Source organism: Cyprinus carpio, chromosome A16 (genome assembly GCF_018340385.1).
Source record: "Cyprinus carpio isolate SPL01 chromosome A16, ASM1834038v1, whole genome shotgun sequence".
NCBI classification, from domain to species: domain Eukaryota; kingdom Metazoa; phylum Chordata; class Actinopteri; order Cypriniformes; family Cyprinidae; genus Cyprinus; species Cyprinus carpio.
In genome coordinates this window covers 13266372-13288102 of record NC_056587.1, presented here as the reverse complement: position 1 = coordinate 13288102, position 21731 = coordinate 13266372, and the positions used below count along the sequence as shown (strand labels likewise).

The window sequence follows — 21731 nt, the reverse complement described above, 5'->3', positions numbered from 1 at the left end:
CAAATAAACAAAACATTTAAATATATTTTAAATTTATATATTTTTTAATACACAGTTATCATATGCTTAAATGAATATAGTTTAATATGTATATATTAAAATATTAAATATTAAACATTTTAACAAACACTTGCCATAGACATGTACAGTCCACAAGCTACCAAGTAGATAATAGAAAAACAGTGCAGTTTCTGCTCTATTAGAAACTCTTGCAAAGATCCTTACAGGGATAATAAGAAGATGAGATTGGATCAGAGGACTTTTGGCTGTCCCATAGGGCATCGAGGTCCATTACATGAGACAAGTGACACCTGACAAGCCTCTCCTGTTGGGGAAGCCTGACCAATCTTATTGGGTCATTTTTCAGCATGTCTCTCTCAGTAGTGCAGGCGCAACTGTAGGGGAGCCATACATCCAAGGCTCTGTGTCAGCTAATTGTGTGATAACATAAATTAACTAGAGAAGAGAAAAAAGGGAACTTTATTTATGAATTTCGTGGATTTCTTTATCCCTCCAGCAAAACATCAAAATTGCTACTTAGCATGAATTATACATTAGTGGAGGTTGAGAAGAGGGGCCCTTTCTCCCCTGCGGGGGTGGGGGTGGCGAAGCGGCTGCCCGTGCGTGTGCCAGCTTAAAAACCCCTGCAGAGAGGACCCCGCCCCTCCGCAGGAAGTGCAGCGCTCCACTTCTCCCATCCCTCTGGGCAAAGTGGCGTGTCATTGAGACACAGACACATGCATCCCAGTTTATCTGCCAGCCTGTCAATCAAGAGCATGCAGAGACTGATGCACATGCACAACCGATGCAAACACACCAAAGAACGTCCACAACAAGAAAACGTGTATATGCACACATGCAATAGACATAAGCACTCACACACACAAACCGACCAGCACACACTTGTTTATAGCATAAAAGATTAGAGCTGTGCACAGATGTGCAAAGAAAAATCACAAATGTGACCTTTCTCATACTTCATTCATTTCTCTTAAACAGCAATGAGATTAAATGGAGAGCAAATGGAGACTTTGCTAAAGTAGACTGCTTCTCAGATTTTTTCTCAAGAGAGAAAGATTTTCAGAATAGAACTCATAAAACTGTGAGCTGCTCTGCCAAGATACAAAAGTCTGCAGTTGAAAGTTAAATATGAATTCAAATATTTCTCACTAATTTCTTCAAGACCTAATGATCTGCTGGACCACATTGGTTAATACTGTATGTCAAACCTGATTAGCATTTGTGAGTATTTGTACAGTACATTATGTTTACATTTGGATATATGCTAAAATCTACAATATGAATGTATAGACAACATCTAAAACCCAAAAGTATTCATGTACAAACAGCTTCAGAAACGTAAACATCTTTATGTATTATGAATATACTATATAGTTACATTGTATTATTATATAGTAAATTTGATTGTACAAAACCTCCAGTGTCAGTCAGTTCCACTTATTTTAGCCACCCAAAAACATCATGCTGCTTGATATTGCAGACTGGTGTTTGTAATCATATATATATTTTTTTTATTAATTATCATAAACATACTGGTTTTGTTCACATATAAAATTCTCAAGTTTTAGATGCTGTCAATACATGAATAATACACATTTTGGTGTTTTACATGGTACATCGTGTGATCGAATGATCACATTGGTACATCAACAGTGGTTCAATGTGTCTACTTTCTGTGTATAGTTATCCTAAAGAATGGCAGGAGAAACATCTACACTGCAGAAAATTATTTTCTTACTTTAGTATTTTGTCTGGTTTTCCAGTACAAATACCTAAATAAAAAAGACAAAATATTAAGTCTTGTTCTCTGAAAAATGTAACAAAATAGTGAGTTTTGCATAAAATAAGAAAAAAAATGTCTGCCAATATGGCAAGAAAAATAAACTTAATTCAGTTTTTTCAAGACTTAATATAAAACCATGAAATGTGTCTAGATTTAAGAATACTTTACTGAAAAACAGGACAAAATACCAATTTTTTTTTTTTGCAGTGTAATAAGTATGAAGATGAAGTTACTTATATAAAGCACAGATAAAGTTTTATGTTAGTATAAAACTACAAAAGAGCCATCAGTGAGAAATACAATTTGCCTTTGTGTAAATCTGTGCAGCTTATCCAGCACCTCCTAAACAAAGAGAGAAAGCCAAAGACTTGCCAAGTTCAAAGTTCAGCGTCAAGCTGCCGTGATCACATTTAACCTCTAAATATGCTCCAAACACAATATTTGGTCCAAAAGCAATGGGTGTCCTTTCATATGGATAATTACCATAAACTGTCACAATAACACTCATATCCAAGACAAACTCCCACACTGCTCTAAAGAAACTCTCAGTCTGACATATAAAAAAACAAGTTTCTCTCTCACACACATTCTTAGTCTAGCACCTTCCTACACTGCTCTTTAAAAGCGAGCATTTATGACTTAACCATTAATGGTGGAGGCACATTTATGTTTGTTTTCCATCACCTCTATCCTGTGCCACTCAGAGCCACAGGATCAGGTTAGAGAGGCAGTTGTGCTCTCCCTGTCCCACGCCATATCTTTAATTAGCTCGATTCTCTCTAGTAAAACACATACAATCTGCCAGTTCAAAGTAATTGGCTCAGAGAGAGAAAGTGAGGGAAAAAAAGGATTCCTTTAATTAATTTATCTGCCCGCAAGAGCAACCCGGAGAGCAGCCGCAGGCCAGTTTACAACCCCGTCAGGGTGCTCTCGCTCACACATACACAACAACACCACCTGAGAATATATGGCCTTGTGAGTGAGGAGAGGAAATCTGAGAATACATTAAAGGAAGGCACTTAACCTCTCTCTCTCACACACACAAAACATTCACAGTATATAGCAGCTTTGATTGGATGTTCATTTGCAGTATTTGGTTTCAAAACAGTGCACGCACCTGTATTGACTGACAGCTTGTTTGAATTTGCTATTCATTCAGCCAGAAATATTTATACGGACATATTTTAAAGAGACACATTTTGTGTTTCTCCCAGTCTAAAACTAATATTCCCTGTTGTTTTTAGCACACAGCGAACACACAGTCAGAGCATTAGCGTATGCAGACACACACAAATACACACACACCATAAAATGCATTGTAAACATTTGAAGAATATGAATAATGCCATAATTATCAGATAATGTGAGAGAGAAGTCATGTATCACTTTGAAAATCCCAAATTCTCACCCAAGAAGCCAAAATGTATGAACCCTAAAAAGACATATCAAGTGTACAAACTGGCAAACAAGCCTCATAAACATCTCCAGTGCCAGGCAGACACACAAACGCACACACACACACACTGCACAGTTGCCAATGTGTGGTGGCACCGCTCTGACACAGTAGATCTCCTAACACCCTCTCATTATCCAATCAGAGCTCTGAGCAGTTCGGTGACAGACAGTGTGTGAAACTGCCATTCTTCAGAAGCCAAAGGAGGATGTCTGCCATCTCTCCTGCTGCAGGGGCGATGTGATTGGGCCATTGCTGTGATTGGCAGTGTTGGTTATCTAACAGGCTCATGACTGCAAATGAAGGCGGGATGTCTTGGACAGTGATTGACGGATCAAAGGAAGGAGTTAGACTGGAGTTTGATATGTCTTCTGTTATAAAATTATTTCTTTATGTCTTATTGGTGAAAATGTAAGGTAAATGTGCCGGCATGCCGGTTTTTATCCACATTAGGGTTTTTCGGAATTGTTATTCAGATACATGATCACCGATATTGATTACTGATTGCATTAAAATAAAAATAATACACATTAAATTTATCAAAAGTGACAGACTTTTACAATTGTTAAAAAAACAATTTCAAATGCTGTTCATTTAAGCTTTTTATTCATCAAAGAATACTGTAAAAAAGTATCATGGTTTCCACAAAAATATTAACTAGCACAATTGTTTTGATAAATGATAAAAAATAATAAATGCTCCTGAGCACCAAATCAGCATATTATTGATTTGTGAAGGATCATGTGACACTGAAGACTGTAGTAATGGCTGCTGAAAATTCAGCTTTGATTTCACAGGAATAAATTACATTTTAAAATATATTAAAATAGAAAACAAATACTTTAAATTATAATATTTCATAATAGCCTTGGTAAATATTAGAGACTTTTTTTTTTTTTTAAAGTAAAAAATCTCGAATGGAAGATATATATACACACACACACACACACACACACACACATACACACACACACACACACACACACACACATACATACTTGACAAAAGTACAATAATTCTGAAATTCTAAATGCAAAGAGTAAAATAATTTTAATTTCATGTTATATTGATATTAATATAATAAATGTCAATTTAAATAATTGAAAATGCTTACACTATACGAAATACAAATTAGATTAATTCAATAAAACCATGCTTTTATCATACATGCCCTAAGCATACACAATATTCACATTCACTTACTCACATGCAGCTACTACAGTCACAGACACACACACACACTCCTGCACACAAAGGCGTTTCTTCGGTCTCCATGTTGGCTCAGGTTCATGTTGGCTGTGGTTTAGCCTCCATTGTGGCTCTGTTCCAGAGCCCTCTGTGTCTCAGTTTCAGGGTGCTGGGTTGCTGGCAAAGGCCCACGCGGACACTCTGCTCACAGTGGAGCCCTTTGTGTGAGGTGCCATTCCTGTTTTGTTTTCCTATTCCGGTCGTAATTAAACCACCTACAGTGCCTCAACGGCTACAAATTGGGCAGCGAACAAGGGAGCAGGAAAAGATAAATGGCTCCAGGCATCTAAAACTCGGACAGGACTGATGGCATCCGACTGGGCCCGACCTCAGAAAGGTTAAAGACATGTTCGCTTAGAGAGCAATCAATTACCATGCCGGCAAAGCCACTCTCATGGAGCAAAACGTGGCCAATCTTCAGAAATGCCACTAATTTGTGGACAAATGACTGAAATGACAAAGTTATCAAGCTCCAACTGCTTCGTGGTGGAGAGCTTAGTGAAATCCAGTTCATTCCTCTCCCTATTTGCTCTTTCTTGTCTACCATTTCCCCCTACCTCTCTTAATTCTTTTTCCTGTATTTGTCCTTGTTGGCTTGGCGGAGCCTCTCAGCTGTTCTGCTGTGTTTGTAATTACCATTTCATTAAGGACAACAGTTTTGGGGGTAGAGGCACCGTTTCAACTGGGTCTAGTGGGAGAAGTGCATGCCAAATTCAGTGCATGAAAGGCAATTATCCCTCTACGCCACCAATTCACCATTTTGTACTTGGCGAGTCAACGACATTGATCAGAATTATTATAAATTCTGCTGAGTACATATCCTGATATCAATAGTCATTCCCTGGATGGTTTAGCAGCTACATGCTAAAAATATTAGCAAGGGTGTGAAGAGGAATAAGAAAAATGGAAAGCAGACACACAGCCAACTCACAACAGTTATAGTTTCTGTTACAACTAACCTACTGGCATAACTAGATTTTGGCATTTCTCAGGCATTTGGGGGTGCTTTTACAACATTTTACAAAAGATGTTTTTTGTTAAACAAGAACTACTGAAGATTTTCATAATTCAAAAGTATATAATTATTACAGTGTAAACATAAGTAAAGTTTTTCAATAAATTACACTACTGGTCAAATTTTTAAATATTTTTTATGTTGTTGAAAGAAGTTGTTTGCTGCTTAATATTTTGTGGAAACCGTAACACACTTCTGTTCAATTGTTTGGGGTAAGATCCCAAAGAAATTAATGAATTAAATTTACACTTTTATTCAGCAAGGATTCAATAAATTGATCAGAAGTGATAGTACAGACATTTATAATGTTACAAAAGATTTTTATTTCAAATAAATGCTGTTCTTTTGAGCTTTCTATTAAGCAGACATTTCTTTCCATTAAGTAGAAACATTTTGTAGTTAAAAACTGTTTTCAACATTGATAATAGCATGAACAATTATTAATTGAGTACCAATACTTGATAACTTAGCACCAAATCAACAAATTAGAATGATTTGTGAAGGATCATGTGAATATCACAGAAATAAATTCAATTTTAAAGTATATTAAAATAAAAAAACAGTTATTTTAAATTGCAAAAAAATCACATTATGTTGTTGTTGTTGTTGTTTTTTACTGTATCAGATGAGAATGTCACCCCCCCCCCCCCCCCCCACCACCAAATTAAGACAGCCATGTTGAGAATAAGAGACTTCTTTAAAAAAATAAAGACAATTCTTACCAACCCATTTTTTTCGGTAGTGTATACACATTTACATTATTAAATCATAATTTCAATCCTATTGCATACTAAATGTAAATTGCATGACTAAACTATCATGTCTCACAGTAAATGGAAGAAGTTATAGGAATTTCCCCAATAACTTCTCAAAAAAGTGTCCCATGAGTCTAAGGCACAAGTGGTGTAGTACTAGTTATGCTGTACATTTTAGGGAAAATAAGTAATATGAGCAAATGTAATAGTGATGTTTAACTTAGCAAAACCCATTAGTAAAATCAAGACAGCAAGCAAGACTACTAATTCAACATAGTTCTATGCTAGAACATTATTAATAAGAAAATATTTATATTGTTTTGTTTATGCATGTTTGTGAGTATGTGTGTGTGTGTGTGTGTGTGTGTTTTATGGAAAAAAAGGAAAGGGAGGGGGCTGAGCTATAGTGACAAGACTCTGTACTTGTCTGTTGGAGACTGCCGCAGCTCATCTAATTGCATGTCTAGTCTGAATGATGGGGCACTTAATTCTTACACATTCCACACAATTGCCTTCCACTAACACAGGCCTTGGAATAGAGGCAGAGAGAGAGTGTGAACAAACATGAGCATATGGTGAGATATAGAGGTATAAATAGGTTTTCCCAGCTATGGTCAAAGAGATTATGCAGCAGCTTAATGGACAATGTTTCCATCCTGAGAAATGCAAAACAGTTACATAGGTGAGGCATTCCTGGCACCTCAAACCAAAGAATGGTTTGGGGCCCTCAGTGGGACGACCCTGAGATCATCTTCTCCAACTTCAGCAAGGAGGAGTGTAACGAGTCCAAGCTAATATATTCACCAGCCAGGATTAATTCAACCAAAGCACTTAATTACTCTAATTGATTTTTATTAGCACCAATTAGAGTAGGACACTGGGGGAAAAACAAGGTCCTGATTCCTGTAAGCAGGGGAGGTGAGAAACAAGGTAAAAGGACAGACACTTGATAGCTAGATTAAACGTGGTCCATTTATAATGATATGCATAGGATGATCCAACATATATACCACAATTTCTGAAACGATTTCTCAAGTCTATATGTACAAAAAATAAATAAAAATAAACAAATAAAATAAAATAAAAATATTGAATGCATCATAATATCAAGTTCATCTTAACTTCAACTCCACATAATAGAATAGGCATAAATATTTATTTTTGGAGTAGCACAAATACATATTTTTCCTTTTTCTTAAGGAAATCATCATCACAATATTGTGATTTCTCTAGTTATGTTTTTAATAAACAATATTGGATTTTTGGTAACACTTTATAATAAGGGTTTATTTGTTAACTATATTTAATGCATTTAGTAACATAAATACTGTAATAAATGTATTGTTCATTGTTTGTTCATGTTAGTTAATACATTAACTAACATTAACTAATGGAACCTTATTGTAAAGCGCTACCATAAAAATACAACTGTTCATAGTCAGTCCATGTTAACTCAGGTCCATTAACTAACATTAATAATTGCAACTTTTCATTTTAATAATCTATTAATAAATGTTGGAATCAACATTACTGAAGATTTATAGTATTAATCTTATTATTATTTAGTATTGTTAGTATTAATCTTTGTATGCTTTAGTATTTTTCATTGTTTTGTTTGTTTTTTTTGTTAACTAATGTAGTTAAGTTATGTTAACAAATAGAACCTTATTGTAAAGCGTTACTATATTTTTTCATGTACTGTATGAGTGCAAAAATTATGCATGCTCTTCATTTGGTGTATGCCTAAGAACATTTCCACATCAGTTTTTGCTTTTATAAATCCTTATTTTTTTCCCTCACTTTTGCCGATGATACTCAGCTCTATATTTCTTCGTGGCCCGGCAAAACATACCAATTTGAAAAACTAGCAGAATGCATAGTCGATATAAAAAACTGAATGACAAGTAATTTCTTACTGCTAAATTCTGAAAAAACAGAGGTGTTAATTATAGGACCTAAAAACTCTGCATGTAATAACCTAGAACGCTGTCTAAGACTTGACAGCTGCTCTGTCAATTCTCCGTCATCATCATCCACCTATTAAACATCGTACAGATTTTAAAATCTTGCTTATTATTTATAAAGCCCTGAATGGTTTAGCTCATTATTTTTTGGGGGTGTTGTTGTTATTTTATTGTTCTACGTGTGCTCTATTTTTTTAAATCTGTGGATATGTTATTATATAGATTGTATATATAAACTGTGGGTGGCAGATTCTTTTCCTATTAGCACCCAAACTCTGGAATAGCCTACCTAACATTGTTCGGGAGGCAGACACACTCTTGCAGTTTAAATCTAGATTAAAGACCCATCTCTTTAACCTGGTTTACACATAACACACTAATATGCTTCTAATATACAAATCCGATTTTTAGGCTGCATTATTTAGGTCAACCGGAACTGGGAACACTTCCCATAACACCCAATGTACTTGCTACATCGTTAGAAGAATGGCATCTACGCTAATATTAGTCTGTTTCTCTCTTATACCAAGGTCACCGTAGCCACCAGATCCAGTACGTATCCAGACCAGATGGTGGATCAACACATAGAAAGGACCTCTACAGCCCTGAAAGACAGTGGAGACCAGGACATCTAGCCCCAGATACAGAATCCCTGTAAAGACCTTGTCTCAGATGACCACTGGGACAAGACCACAGGAACCAGTTGAGTCCTCTGCACAATCTGACTTTGCTGCAGCCTGGAATTGAACTGCTGGTTTCGTCTGGCCACCCGACTGAGCCTGGTTTCTCCCAAGGTTTTTTCTCCATTCTGTCACCGATGGAGTTTTGGTTCCTTTCCGCTGTCGCCTCTGGCTTGCTTAGTTGGGGACACTTAATTTCCAGCGATATCATTGACTTGATTGCAAATGATTGCAAAGATACTATTTAAACTGAACTGAGCTGGATAATGACATCACTGAATTCAATGATGAACTACCTTTAACTGAAAAATGAGTGTTTACTATTGTCATTGTGCATTATTGACACACTATTTTCCTAATTAATGTTGTTCAGTTGCTTTGACACAATCTGTATTGTTAAAAGCGCTATATAAATAAAGGTGACTTGACTTGACTTGACATAAGATGAAATCCGTGGAATTTAGAATCAAATCCATTCGCATGTATGTTTTATGAATCAGACTGCTGGTCTTTGGTAAACTAAATCTCCCATGACAACACAAACAGGAGTCACACAATAATGGTCTCTCTTCAACCTGAATATTATCTGGTCCTCTAGCATACAGTATATTAGTGTTTTGTTTATTATTAACTAACCTGGAGGCATCTGGGTGGGTTTTAAATGACTTTACTTGCAACCAACATCCCTTTCCCCACTGACTCAGGATATTATTCTTCTTTGCATGGTTTCTCTCTCTCTCTTTGTCTGCATAAAAAAGAAAGTCTTATGGAAAATAATAAATGATCCGTGGCTGCATTAACAGGGATGTAAATCGTTCTGCAATTATGTTTTAATAGCCTTTTAAGAGAATGAGTAATTGGGGGTGATATTACTGGGGTTGATTACACTAACCCATCTCATTCACTCTCTGTCAGGCTGCTGGTCAGCGTGTGTGTGTGTGTGTGTGTGTGTGTGTGTGTGTGTGTGTGACGCTGTGCTGTTGTTGTGTGTACCCTTTGACTCACAGTCAGTCATAGCTGTGTAAGGGCCAGTCTGGAAGTGTTCAAGAGCAGGACGACCTGGTCTCTGATCAGTGAGGATGTATTTATATTCTCAGACCCTCACAGATCTTCACTGGAGTCCTGACTGATGAGAAGGAACATGCTTGCTGTGGGGGAAAGAGAACAAGAGACAGAGAGCACTGATGAAAGGAAGTTAGAGGCTAGTTCCTTTACTTTACATTACTAGTTCACTATTTAGTTCCTCTCTTCTGGTCTATGTATCCCTGCCTCTGCTGAATTAAAAAAAAAAATCCCCCCGGGTGATACTACCCCACCAACCATCAACAGAACATATAAAATACCAAACATCTAAATATAACTTTTATTGAGTAAAATACTGCAACCTGACAATACAAACAACAATAAAATCAGAAATGGACTTTAACTGTCGGCACTCCCGGTGAATAGAAACCATCTTGGTTTTGTGATCCTGGTTCACATGCCTTAATCCATGCAGGTCTTTTCATAAAGTCAGCTTGCGCCATTTGTGTATTTCAGAGTGACAGTATGAGATTGATACACAATGTTTTTGCTGAAAACTCACTCTTACTGACTGTGACAATGCAGATATGGTATATAATAAATTGAAGCATAAATGTACTATGAGACTGAATGCAAGAGTTTACCGTCACTGTAATGTGGAAATTATGATCACACAATATTGACTGATGGATCGGCAGAGAATTTTTCTGTGAGTCATTAAGAAATTATGGGTCTATTCTATTTAAAGAAATACGAGGTAAACATGTGAATACACAATGTGTGCACTTTTGGAGTTTACAGTTTGTATGTTGTGTAGCGAAGCACTGATCAAAAATAAATGGAAGCAAATGTGAATGAATATGTACAGGTTTGCGTCTTGTTATTCTATTCAAAATATCATTAACTCCCGGTTGATTTAACTCCTGGATGATCCCGCTTGCTGAAACCACACATTAGACACACTTGTGATTATTTATTTATGTATTTTTTTGTCTTGAAAAAGGCGGTTGCTAACAAGTGGCTAAATGGAACTGCAGAGATTGTTGGGGACATTTAACATCATCACACCGAACAGGTAAACTCACTTTTACTTCTGGCAATTGTATTTAGTCTTCAAAATTCATAAAAGTTGTGTTTATTTGTGAAGATTATCATAAGGAACAAAAAATGAAAAATTATAAACTTTTGTTGGTCACAGAGCCAATCACAATTCAAAAGCCAGTGGAAAAATACTATTGGCTATACTTCCATGATGGGAAAACTAAAATATGTCATCTAGTGCAATCTAACAAATGTGATTTCAATGTAAACACATTTATGCCTTTTAAAATGCTCTTTTTAAATATGTATTAATTTTGTGGAAAATATTCTGCTTTAGATGTAGCTTCCTTTGCAATAGAGCTATATATTTTCATGTATAAACTGTGTGAAAAATAGTGATACTATAAAGACAGCATATTATCTGCAAAATAAAACAACTTACTTTTAAACTGTTGCAGAAAATATTGACTTTATATTAACTTTTTCTCTTTTTTCTACCCACTATTAGAGCAATATTAGATGTACAAACCTGAAGTGAAACATTTGTGATTCAGATTTATTGGTTATGATTTGCAAACAATATTTTGTCACAAAGCTGATTTTACAGACAACTTTGGCAGCTCAAAAATATATACATTTTATAAAATATAAATATGTTTTTTGATCAATGGACCCACTAGAACCTTGCAGACAGAATCTTTACATTCACCCTGTGACAAATTATTTTGGCTCAATTGTGATCTGATTATTTTATTTACTAGATTATCCTGGTTAGCATTTTTTGTCTAGTATTTTACATTAAACAGAATCAGCTGCTAATGGCATTTAATTAATGTATAATCAGTATGTGATACATTTAAGAACCTGCCTATAATGTTCTTTGAACAGGCGAAGCAAGTCAGCTGACTGTCCTTCACTGGTCTAACACATGCTTACCTCTCTTGCTTTTCCTCTGTTGTATTGGTTTCACTCTTTGCTTCTCCTAGAGCTTCTGTACTCCAAGAATAGCGTTTTACTGGATCAAAAATTTACGAGCAATTAAAAGGTAGCTGACGTGGGGCATCCATCAGCTCCGCGTGCAGCTGCCAGGCAAGGTGAAGGGGTGACAGTAAAGCACACGCTATATACTTTTATATCTGTTTTCTCTCTAAAGAGGGAAGGTTATGGCAAAAAATGATACTTTATGGGCCGCAGTTTGGCTGTGATATAGACATCTTTCCCCATACAGTTTAAGCGGCTGAGAGGGAGCATGCCAGGAAAATTCAACGTCTGTTTGAAGTGTTGCTTTTTGAGTTGTTTGTATTATAACAGGAAGTACCTATAGATCAAGAGAAGATCGGGGTCAATGTCCGAAATACTTCACATTAAAAAATATCTGAGCAATTCGAGGGCAAAGAAATGGTGTGAAATAAAAAGTGCTGTCATCAATGCTACCCTGACCTGGATGATCCATAACAACACACTGAACCAAAGCCAAAAAACAATAACATACATCTAATAAGATAATGTATTGCAACTATTTAACTCAAATACACATTTAAAATGTACATTATCTATCTCTCTCTCTCAAGCGCTCACTCTCTCTGGATGCTTTAGGGAAGATTGGACTCATTTGCTTTCTTAATTACATTGTAATGTACATTTAATTTGCAAACGGCGGCAATTAATTATTTTGATACAGAACAAAATGCTGTAAATATAAACATTTTAATAGTACTTCATGAATCGTGCACCATTTTTCAAAAGAGTCATTGGCATTTCACTTCATTTTTTATCTGCCTTTTTTTTCTTTCTCTAAATATCCCACCCCACTGCTTTCACATTCTCCTTGATATTCATTTTGTCTTTTCAAGAAAGGACAGGCTGCTTTGATCTTTCTTTTCTCCAATTTCTGTACACTTCTGACACCATAATTGCCGTGGTTTCACCTATTCTATCAAAAGAGATTAAATGAAATTAAGCTTGTTTGTACGTGCTGTTCTTTCCACCGCTTTACATTCTTTGGTTTCTAGGTCAAGAAAGAGTTGTAGCTGGGCCTTGTGTGCACTTTTTTGTTTTTCTTCAGCTGAAGAAGTGACTGTATCTCTCTCTCTTTCTGATCTGAATCTGAAATGCTTTAGGGTCATTTTGTCTGAGGAGGTATGGGAGGCAGTGTGGAGGCAGTAATAATAATAATTCAGTTTAGGCAAAAATTCATGTGAGAGGAAGCAGTGCCTCCATGTCACTGCAATTGGCTGATCACCACATCAATACGATAATTCCTACCAGTCAAACAGTCCACAAACTGGTCTGAATGGGTCAAGCTGAAACAAATGGAAAGCCTGTTTTATGAAGTAAACAACTCCTCTCTCTGACCCAACCACATTCATTCGGTTTTAAATGAAAATATAAGTTCAAAAAATTATGCCACTAATAATAATTATCATAATAATAATAATAATTGTTCCAACACAGAAAGTGTGTCCAGTGTAACTTGTTTTAGTGAATCAAAACACTGAATATAATTCGACCTCCAAAATGAATGACTCTAATTGATTCTTTTTATTAATCAAATACAACTCAACCAGTGTAGTCTGATTCCCAAATTAAAGCCAGTTCTTTTTAGTGAATCAAACACATCCAGCTTACATCTGTGAGCCTTAAATCAGTTACTGACTTGTTGTTCATATGACAACATTAAAGTACTAAAAGAAACACTAATAGAATTGTTTGGAGGAATTAAAATCATAGGCATTAAAAACTTTACGTTTCACAGCCCTAATAATGACACTCAAACAACAAAAGCAATTTTTTTCCCAAATGGAGCCAAAATTTGAATTTAATTAAAAACTTTACGTTTCACAGCCAGATATATAAAATATGACAAAATATATATATATATATATAAATTAATGTAGAAAGGAGACTTGGCCCATGATGTCTTCCACATGCCACTGCAGTGAAGGGAATGAAGATTTGAGCAAATGAAATTATTAGTGGATGAGTGTGCGCGCACCTGTGATCAGAAAAGAACTATGACAAAACCCTAAACCCTAAAGCCCTCACTCTCTTTTTCTCATGTTTTTGGCAGGGACGATTCACTGACATCACAGCAGGCCTAGCAACAGGCAATAAATTATGAGTGACAAGTATTTGGACCAATAAAAAGGCTGCCATATTTCCTGGGCAGTAAATCTGGTTCCAGATTGCAGCGGCGTGTGTCGGCTGACGTGTTTATAGTCGCAGGGAGATGGGAGCTAGGGGTTCGCCCCTCCACATCAATGCCTTTAGAACACACTCTCCTCTGAGGTCACAAACACGCACGTACACACAAGGGATGCTGGGATACGCAGCCATTCTTTTTTAACAAAAACGCCTCGCAGTCACCATGCCCCTCCTTGCAGCTAAGCCATCTGTCCTTCAGCCAGGCAACAGCCCAAATGTATAAACACCACTAACCCACTAGCATATTTTTTGTCTGGCTATTTTAAGTTCCCTCTTAATCTTATCAACCAGACTGCTATCAGCTGAGTGCAAAAGTAGCCATTTATCACCAATCAAATACCACTTATCTTTAACTACTACACTAAAATCAGCTAGACAGAATCCAATATTTCACAACCTTGCTATACAGGTATTTGATAATTTGGCAGAAAATGACACATCGCGTACTTCTACATCACTTTAATTGCGCTAGCAATTTCCAATCTTCCATCATCCATCCCAAACAGGCTTGATAAAATGTCTTATATCCTGCCACTAGACTGCGAGCGTGTATCCATGACATTATCACCTCCATATAATTAGCACAATCTGCATGGGAAAGCAATGTGATTGAGGCTTTAGCGGGCCTCTGCTACATCAGACAACATTGACATATTTCAGGAAAGGTGCTGTTTTTTCGGAATCATCCTAATCTGATTAATCTATTATTTGAGCCCAACTCACTACTTACTAATGATTCTATTACATGATTCTGTATTTAGAAAAAAAGGATGAGAGGGAGTGAGAAAGAAAATCACTCACTGTATGCTGGAGGAAAGTCCATAGCGCTAAAAACCCAGTGTCTTGGCAGTGTGACATTGTAAAAGCACTGTAAAAATGTAAAAGTGTTTATGTGATGCCTTGAACAATGTGTGCTTAAAATGCCCTTCATTTTGACTTCCTTGAAACCTATGTTATGTGAGCACTCTAGTTATTCTCTTACTATAGTAAATCAATGTTAGTAAATGTGCTTGGATGTGCACACATGCCCTTGTAATCTCAACCGATAAAAAAAAAAAGTAGCAAAAGAATGCCTTTGCATCAGAACATATAGTTGGGTTCAAAAGTCAGACCATATTAGAAATGTGAGATTCCATTTAAACATGGAAATAGGTTTTAGGAATTTGATTAATCTAAAACATTTTTAGCTCACTAATCAAATGTAAGCAGTTTTATAACATTGATCATGTGACTTTTGTACAGACAGTAAGATCTTGTTCCAGTGAAGATCAAGATGCTCTTTTGATCACCCTTAAATCAGACTAAAGAAAATGACCATCATATTTTAAACAAAGGAGTTTATGCAGCTGTGTGTTGTGTGCTGCTGTCTGTAAAGCAAAAGGATGACAAACCACAAAATTCTGAAATGTAATTTTTCAATTACAACTTATCACTGAAATTGTTAATGCAGAGAATATAAATTGTATTTTTAAAATTGCATTTTTTTTAATTAATATGTCAATTTATTGAATAAACCGTTAAACTTATTGACGAAAAATGCAAAATAGAAACTTTTTTTTTAATGATTTCAGTCTTTTGGACTCTGTAAGAGCCATAAATAGCAAAGAGGTTTATACTATTTTTCTGGATATCGAGAGTGTATATGTGTATATTTTTACGCATTAATATATATTTTGAATATTTATACCATATCATATAACCTTAGTCAAATTCAGATGTAATATGTATGTGTGAGTAACCAGTAACCTTCTGAACTAAAAGAAGAAGGGGTTGGTACAAGACAGTCTGCTGAAATCGTTAAAATCACATTTAATTTGAAGCTTGATCAAAGATCAAACAGTTTTTAACTTTGGATTTTGTTTTTGTAACCCGATAAATGAAAAGTAAACTGTTGCCCTGCAAGTTTATGGTTTTGCGCGCCAAATCCTTTTTGCATGACCCACTGTGGAAATTATGGAGAATTGTATGTGTCTTAGATTTCCATTATAGACACAACTCTATCATAATTATATGAACACCAAATGGGGTGCTAATTATGGATCTGGGCTGGTAAACCAAGGCAAAATCATCTTCAAATGCAATGTCTTTCCAGCCATATAGAAGTCTGCAATTTACTTTAGCTAAGATGTCTGTTAAAATCAACTAAATACAACTAACTGTACAGGTCAATACGACAAGGTATCTTTCCCAAAGCCTGCTGAGATTCAATACCACCTGCTGTATAGTAGGTCTAATTGTTCAATATTCTGTAAAGTGCATTGTAGGTGCACTGTGCCATGATGTACCTGTCATGGATGTGGTAGTCTGCTCCTTTTATTGGGTCAGGATCAGGCACAGTCATTGCTGTCTTAACAATCAAACGCCTCTCCATGCCAGTCAATAGCCATGGAACAAAGAAAGAAAAAGGAGAGTGAGAGAACGTCAGGGCCGACTGTTACTCAAAGCCTGGCAGCCTAATTCTATTTCAATAACCTAGTCATTTGTGCTTTTCATACATATACTTACAAAGTTTTACACTCGAGTCGGCCTACAGAGAGCGAGATACTTTATACGGACCCGTGTGTAGAGGTAACATGCTATTTTCTCTCTTTCTTTCTTTCTTGACATTCACTTCATTTAAAACATGCTTTTGCAGTCCAATCAGGCTTAAATAATAGCTCTGAAAACCGTCAATTTAACCAAGAATATTCACGACATTACAAAGCCTGACGGAATGAATGAGGCAGCTTCCCTCCGCAGAGTAGAGAGGGAATGTGGTGGACCCGAGGTCGTGTCAAGCAATATATTGATGGAATCCAATTAAGACCTTTAAACTGCGGAGAGAGCTTGAAAGATAGTTGACAAGTTTTGTATAACAAAAGAATGGAGGCTAGTCAAGGAGAGGTTTCGCTGCATATTTATTTATAAAACGATAAAAAATGGGCTTTTGCTTTATTCACTCATTATTTCTTGAACAGTCTTTCAACAAAAACGGACCAGCCATTTTCTACATTGTATTTTCCCCCCGTTCAGGTACGAACGGCAGACTAAAATGCTATTAAGTGTATACTACAGCCAAAGTATGTAAGAATGAGGTGTTGTGGATATAATGTTTTTTTGGTTTTGTGATTTTGGGTGTTTTTTTTGTTTTTTTTATTATAAATCCTTTATTATTGGGTGTTGTTGAGGATAATACCTGAGTGGCTGCTTGTACCATCCTGATCGAGACAATTCACAGACAGTAGACAGTTTGACCCTGAAGAGAAAGCCTTGCTATATGGGCTAGAACACAATAGCACGTAGAGAGCAGTCATAAAGGTTTGTGAACCGTGCCCAATAGATCCATAACCACAGCTAGACACACAACCATAAGATTAGCTAAGCATATTAGGAAACATTCAAATCAGGTAGTTCTCCAAAAGCAAAACAAAACAAGCCAGAATTGCTTTCATTATTAGTTTGAAATGTACAAAAATAAGACAACACAGACAATTATTTCAAGGTGCAGAAGAGGGGGATGGGCGCTGTACTTTTGAACCACATGCTATATTAGATACCACATCCGTTCATGTACATGCTCCTCTCAAGATCCCATTAGAACTGGATACCTCCCCCACCCCAAAGCGAAATCAGAGAAAGCCCCTTCGGTCCTGGCTGGTTTGCATAAAGCAAACAAAATTAAATTTGCTTTGCTAAATCAAAGCTCGTATGGTATTCCAAGCCACTCTCTCTGGGACAAATTACTTCAAACGGCCTCCTTTGTATCATAACAGAGAAGGAGAAAAAAAGAGGAAGAGAAGAAGAGAAAATCAGCCCAATCAGCACGTCTCTGAAACTCTCAACACAGGAATTAATTATTGAACCCTGGTGTGAGTTAGGCTGTCTCCTAGCAGAAGCGCGACACAGATCTATTTATTTGCAAAAATAATTTTTCGCTCTTGAAAATACACTGTTGCCAACTATATGCTACTGTCTTTTCCTTATAAATAGAAAACAAGAAATGGCTCCTAGGAAGAACTTCTAGACCCCATTTACACCTGGTATCTGATCACAGGTGGAAAACACTAAATATAAGTGTAAACAGTTCAAAAAATTTTTGAGTTTTTTTACCACACCTGAAAGACTCCACCTCTCAAATTTGTGGAGTCAGAGGAGATGCATATTTAAGACACATTACTGCCAGGTGTAAATGGCAATGTGTGTCAGCTGACCACATATGATCATCTTAAAGGGACAGTTCACCCTAAAATGAAAATTCTGTCCTCATTTACTCGCCCTTATGTGGTTCCAGACCTGTATGACTTACATTCTTCTGTGGAACATTAAAGAAGAAATTTTGTGAAATGTCTCAATATTTTTTATCAATACAATGGAAGTCAACCAACATTCTTCAAATATCTTCTTTTGTGTTCTGCAGAAGAAAGACATACAGGTTTCGAACAACATGAGAGTGAGTAAACACAGTATGACAGAATTTCTGGGTGAACTATCTATTGAATACCAAGTGGAAACCGGACCCTAAAGAGATTCTAACTGGTTGTCTTATGCTAACATGACATGGCCGTACAGCTAGAGGTAGCTAGCCCTGATCTGACCCTGATCCGGCCTGACCGAGCATCAGAAAACCTCTTCTTCGGTTTTTCCAAATCAACTGTTTACAAATCCCCGGTTAATAGGATCACCCCTCATTGACTTCAGCTCTCAGATATGGCTGATGGAATCTATTAGCTGCATGACAGTCAGCTCGCTGGAAAGATCAATATCCCCAGGCTCTTACGGCTCCGCTGTGTGCCGTTTCTCCTCGTCAGCTCTGGTTTGAACCTTAAGGTTTCCTCTGTGTGTCCGGGTGTCTTTTATGACATGAAAGTATTAATGACTAACTCTAGTACAGTATGTAGGATGAGCGCAACCATCTCTCCCTGTCTTTTCCTCTTCTAAATGCCCCCATCCCCCCCCCCCCCCGCCTCCACCTTCTCCTTGTGCATGCATACGTGTCTGTAGATGGTGTTACTGTGTTTCCAATTAAGTTGAACTGTGGGCAGATCAATGAGGCTCGAGTGAGTGTGTGCGAGCGTGTGTGTAAAATGAGCAGCTCTGGGCCCTGCGAGCATGCAGAGAACTAATTTATTGAAGCGGGGTAACGCTACAACCAGAGAAGGAGGGGTTGGTGTGGGATGGTGATGGTGAGTGGGGGGTATTGCACTCCATTATATTACAGTACATTTAAAGAAACAGAAATCACACTTGCCTATTTCACCATTTAAATTAGCAGCCTTCTTCATTCTTAACACTCTGTCAAACATTTCAGGTCACTGCTTTTCCTGCACATGAACAATGCAATATTAATACTACTTTTGGTGTAAAAAGGAGTTGAGGAAACCAGAACATAAGAAGAAAGAAGGAACTCACACTCTCATCTCATCTGAATAGAAACAACTCTAATATGTTCAGCTTTTCCTATGTGTTAAAATTAACATGGCGGGGTTTTCTGATAAAGTAGGAAATAATATTTCTAAAATCATCTTAATTTACAGTACATGGCATTGAATTAAAGACAAAATTTTCTCCAGTAACTCCAATAGTTTGTCTCCCTATCACAAATCTATTACTTGCAAATAAGAACATGTCAGTCCTGAACTATACTATACGTAGCATGACACAGCATGCACAGGAGTGTCATTCAGTATCATACAAGTGTCTCTACAATAATACAAATGCATTAATATTATTTATTTTGTGTAATATTAAATTGAATATATTAGAATATATATTTTTAAATATGTATAAAACATATTGCTTATATACAGTAAAACAATAATATTGTGAAATATCATTCACAATTATTCAGGCATTACTCCAGTCTTCAGTGTCCCATGATCCTTCAAAAAATAAGCTGATTTGCGGCTGCTCCAGAAATATTTCCTCTTATTATGCTGAACAGTTGTGTTGCTAATATAAAGCTGATTTGCGGCTGCTCCAGAAATATTTCCTCTTATTATGCTGAACAGTTGTGTTGCTAATATATATATATATATATATATATATATATATATATATATATATATATATTATATATATATATATATATATATATATATATATATATATATAGCGAGAGAGAGAGAGAGAGAGAGAGAGAGAGAGAGATTTTAAAATGTAACTTTATTATTAATGTAGCAGTAATTTAGTTGTTTATTCCAAAGAGTAGATGTATGGATTGTTTGTGTATCTACTGTAAAATAATAAAAAAGAGTAATGTTTTGAAAGCACTAGAGAGACAGCATTGGCTTTCTTGTTGATGTCTCTGCATATTAAGCTGGGATAGAAGAAAGCAGTTTAACATCACAAAAATGACACACTTCACCTTTAATAATAGGAGTAACATGGAAACAGTGACTTCTTTTTTTATAATTATAAGGGAACAGATTGAATAATAAGGGCCTTGTTTCATGTTCATAAATTTGCATGACCATCATCTTGTTCTGACACGATGCTATATCCATCTTCATTGGACACAGTATTTACATGGCCAGACTGACACACACACACACACACACACACACACACACACACACACACACACACACACACACACACACACACACACACACACACACACACACACACGAAAACTCAAGTACATCTCTCCACATACATCTCTCTCTCTCTCTCTCTCTCTCTCTCTCTCTCTCTCCCTCTGTCTCTCTCAAACACGCTCTCATTAACTACACAAATCAGCGTGCCACGGATGGTGAATGTTTAAAGGAAATCAGGGCCATGTAGCTATTGGACTGGGCTAATTGATAAAGTCATTAGCGAAGCTTGTGTTGATAGCACATCTAAATCACCTCAAACAGAACAGACACCTGCAGCTATGGGTTATTCTGTGAAATGGCACAACAATGAGAGCTATTGCAAAAAAAATATCAGCAATTTAGCAAAATGATGATAAAACGATGATGGCGCCATGTCTCAAGTGCTATTGACTTTTTTTTTTTTGTGAGTGTGGAGATGGCACATTTATGCAGAAGGAACAACAGTGGCTGGAGAATGCATTTACCCTTTTTAATTTCAAAAAATACTAACACCACATCCAGATCTAGAAAGAGGCAAATTGTGAATGCATATAAGGCTTCAGATATCATTGAGAATGAGAAGCAGAGGATTCTGACAAGACATGTATCCACACACAAACACTCACACATAAAATCACCAGCAGGTCTCATTTTTGTGTGTTTGAGGGAATGGCTGAGCTGGATGTAGTCTTAAAAGCGATTAGGGAGGCGGAGCGTGGCACGTGCGTAGCATCTACAATAAGATTCTAGCATGATTAGTCAAATCCCTAAAGAGTGGCCTTACTCTCTAAGGCTCCGCTGACAGAATGATTACATCCCAGGGAAAAGACTGAGAGAGAGAGAGGACAGAGAGAGAAACAGAACATCACTTCAGAGTAAGAGAAAAAGCAAGAGAATGAAAGACAATAAGGTGATAGTAGAGGATATACACTTGCATTTCCATACACTGTGAATACGGCAGAGTATCTATGGAACAGTAAACCAGTGACA

General features: G+C 36.5%; 1 long non-coding RNA gene across 3 annotated transcripts in view; it reads right to left on the bottom strand.

Annotated features, from left to right (window-relative positions):
- LOC109062582 overlaps positions 1–17252 on the bottom strand; it is a 35494-nt gene extending 18242 nt beyond the window's left edge. For all 3 annotated transcript variants that reach the window (XR_006162002.1, XR_006162001.1, XR_006162003.1), the window contains exons 1-2: positions 16473–17252; positions 9925–10067 (exon numbers count right to left, since the gene is read on the bottom strand). This is a non-coding gene — a long non-coding RNA (uncharacterized LOC109062582). The remainder of the gene's footprint in view (positions 1–9924; positions 10068–16472) is intronic.
- Between the last annotated feature and the right edge of the window lie 4479 nt (positions 17253–21731).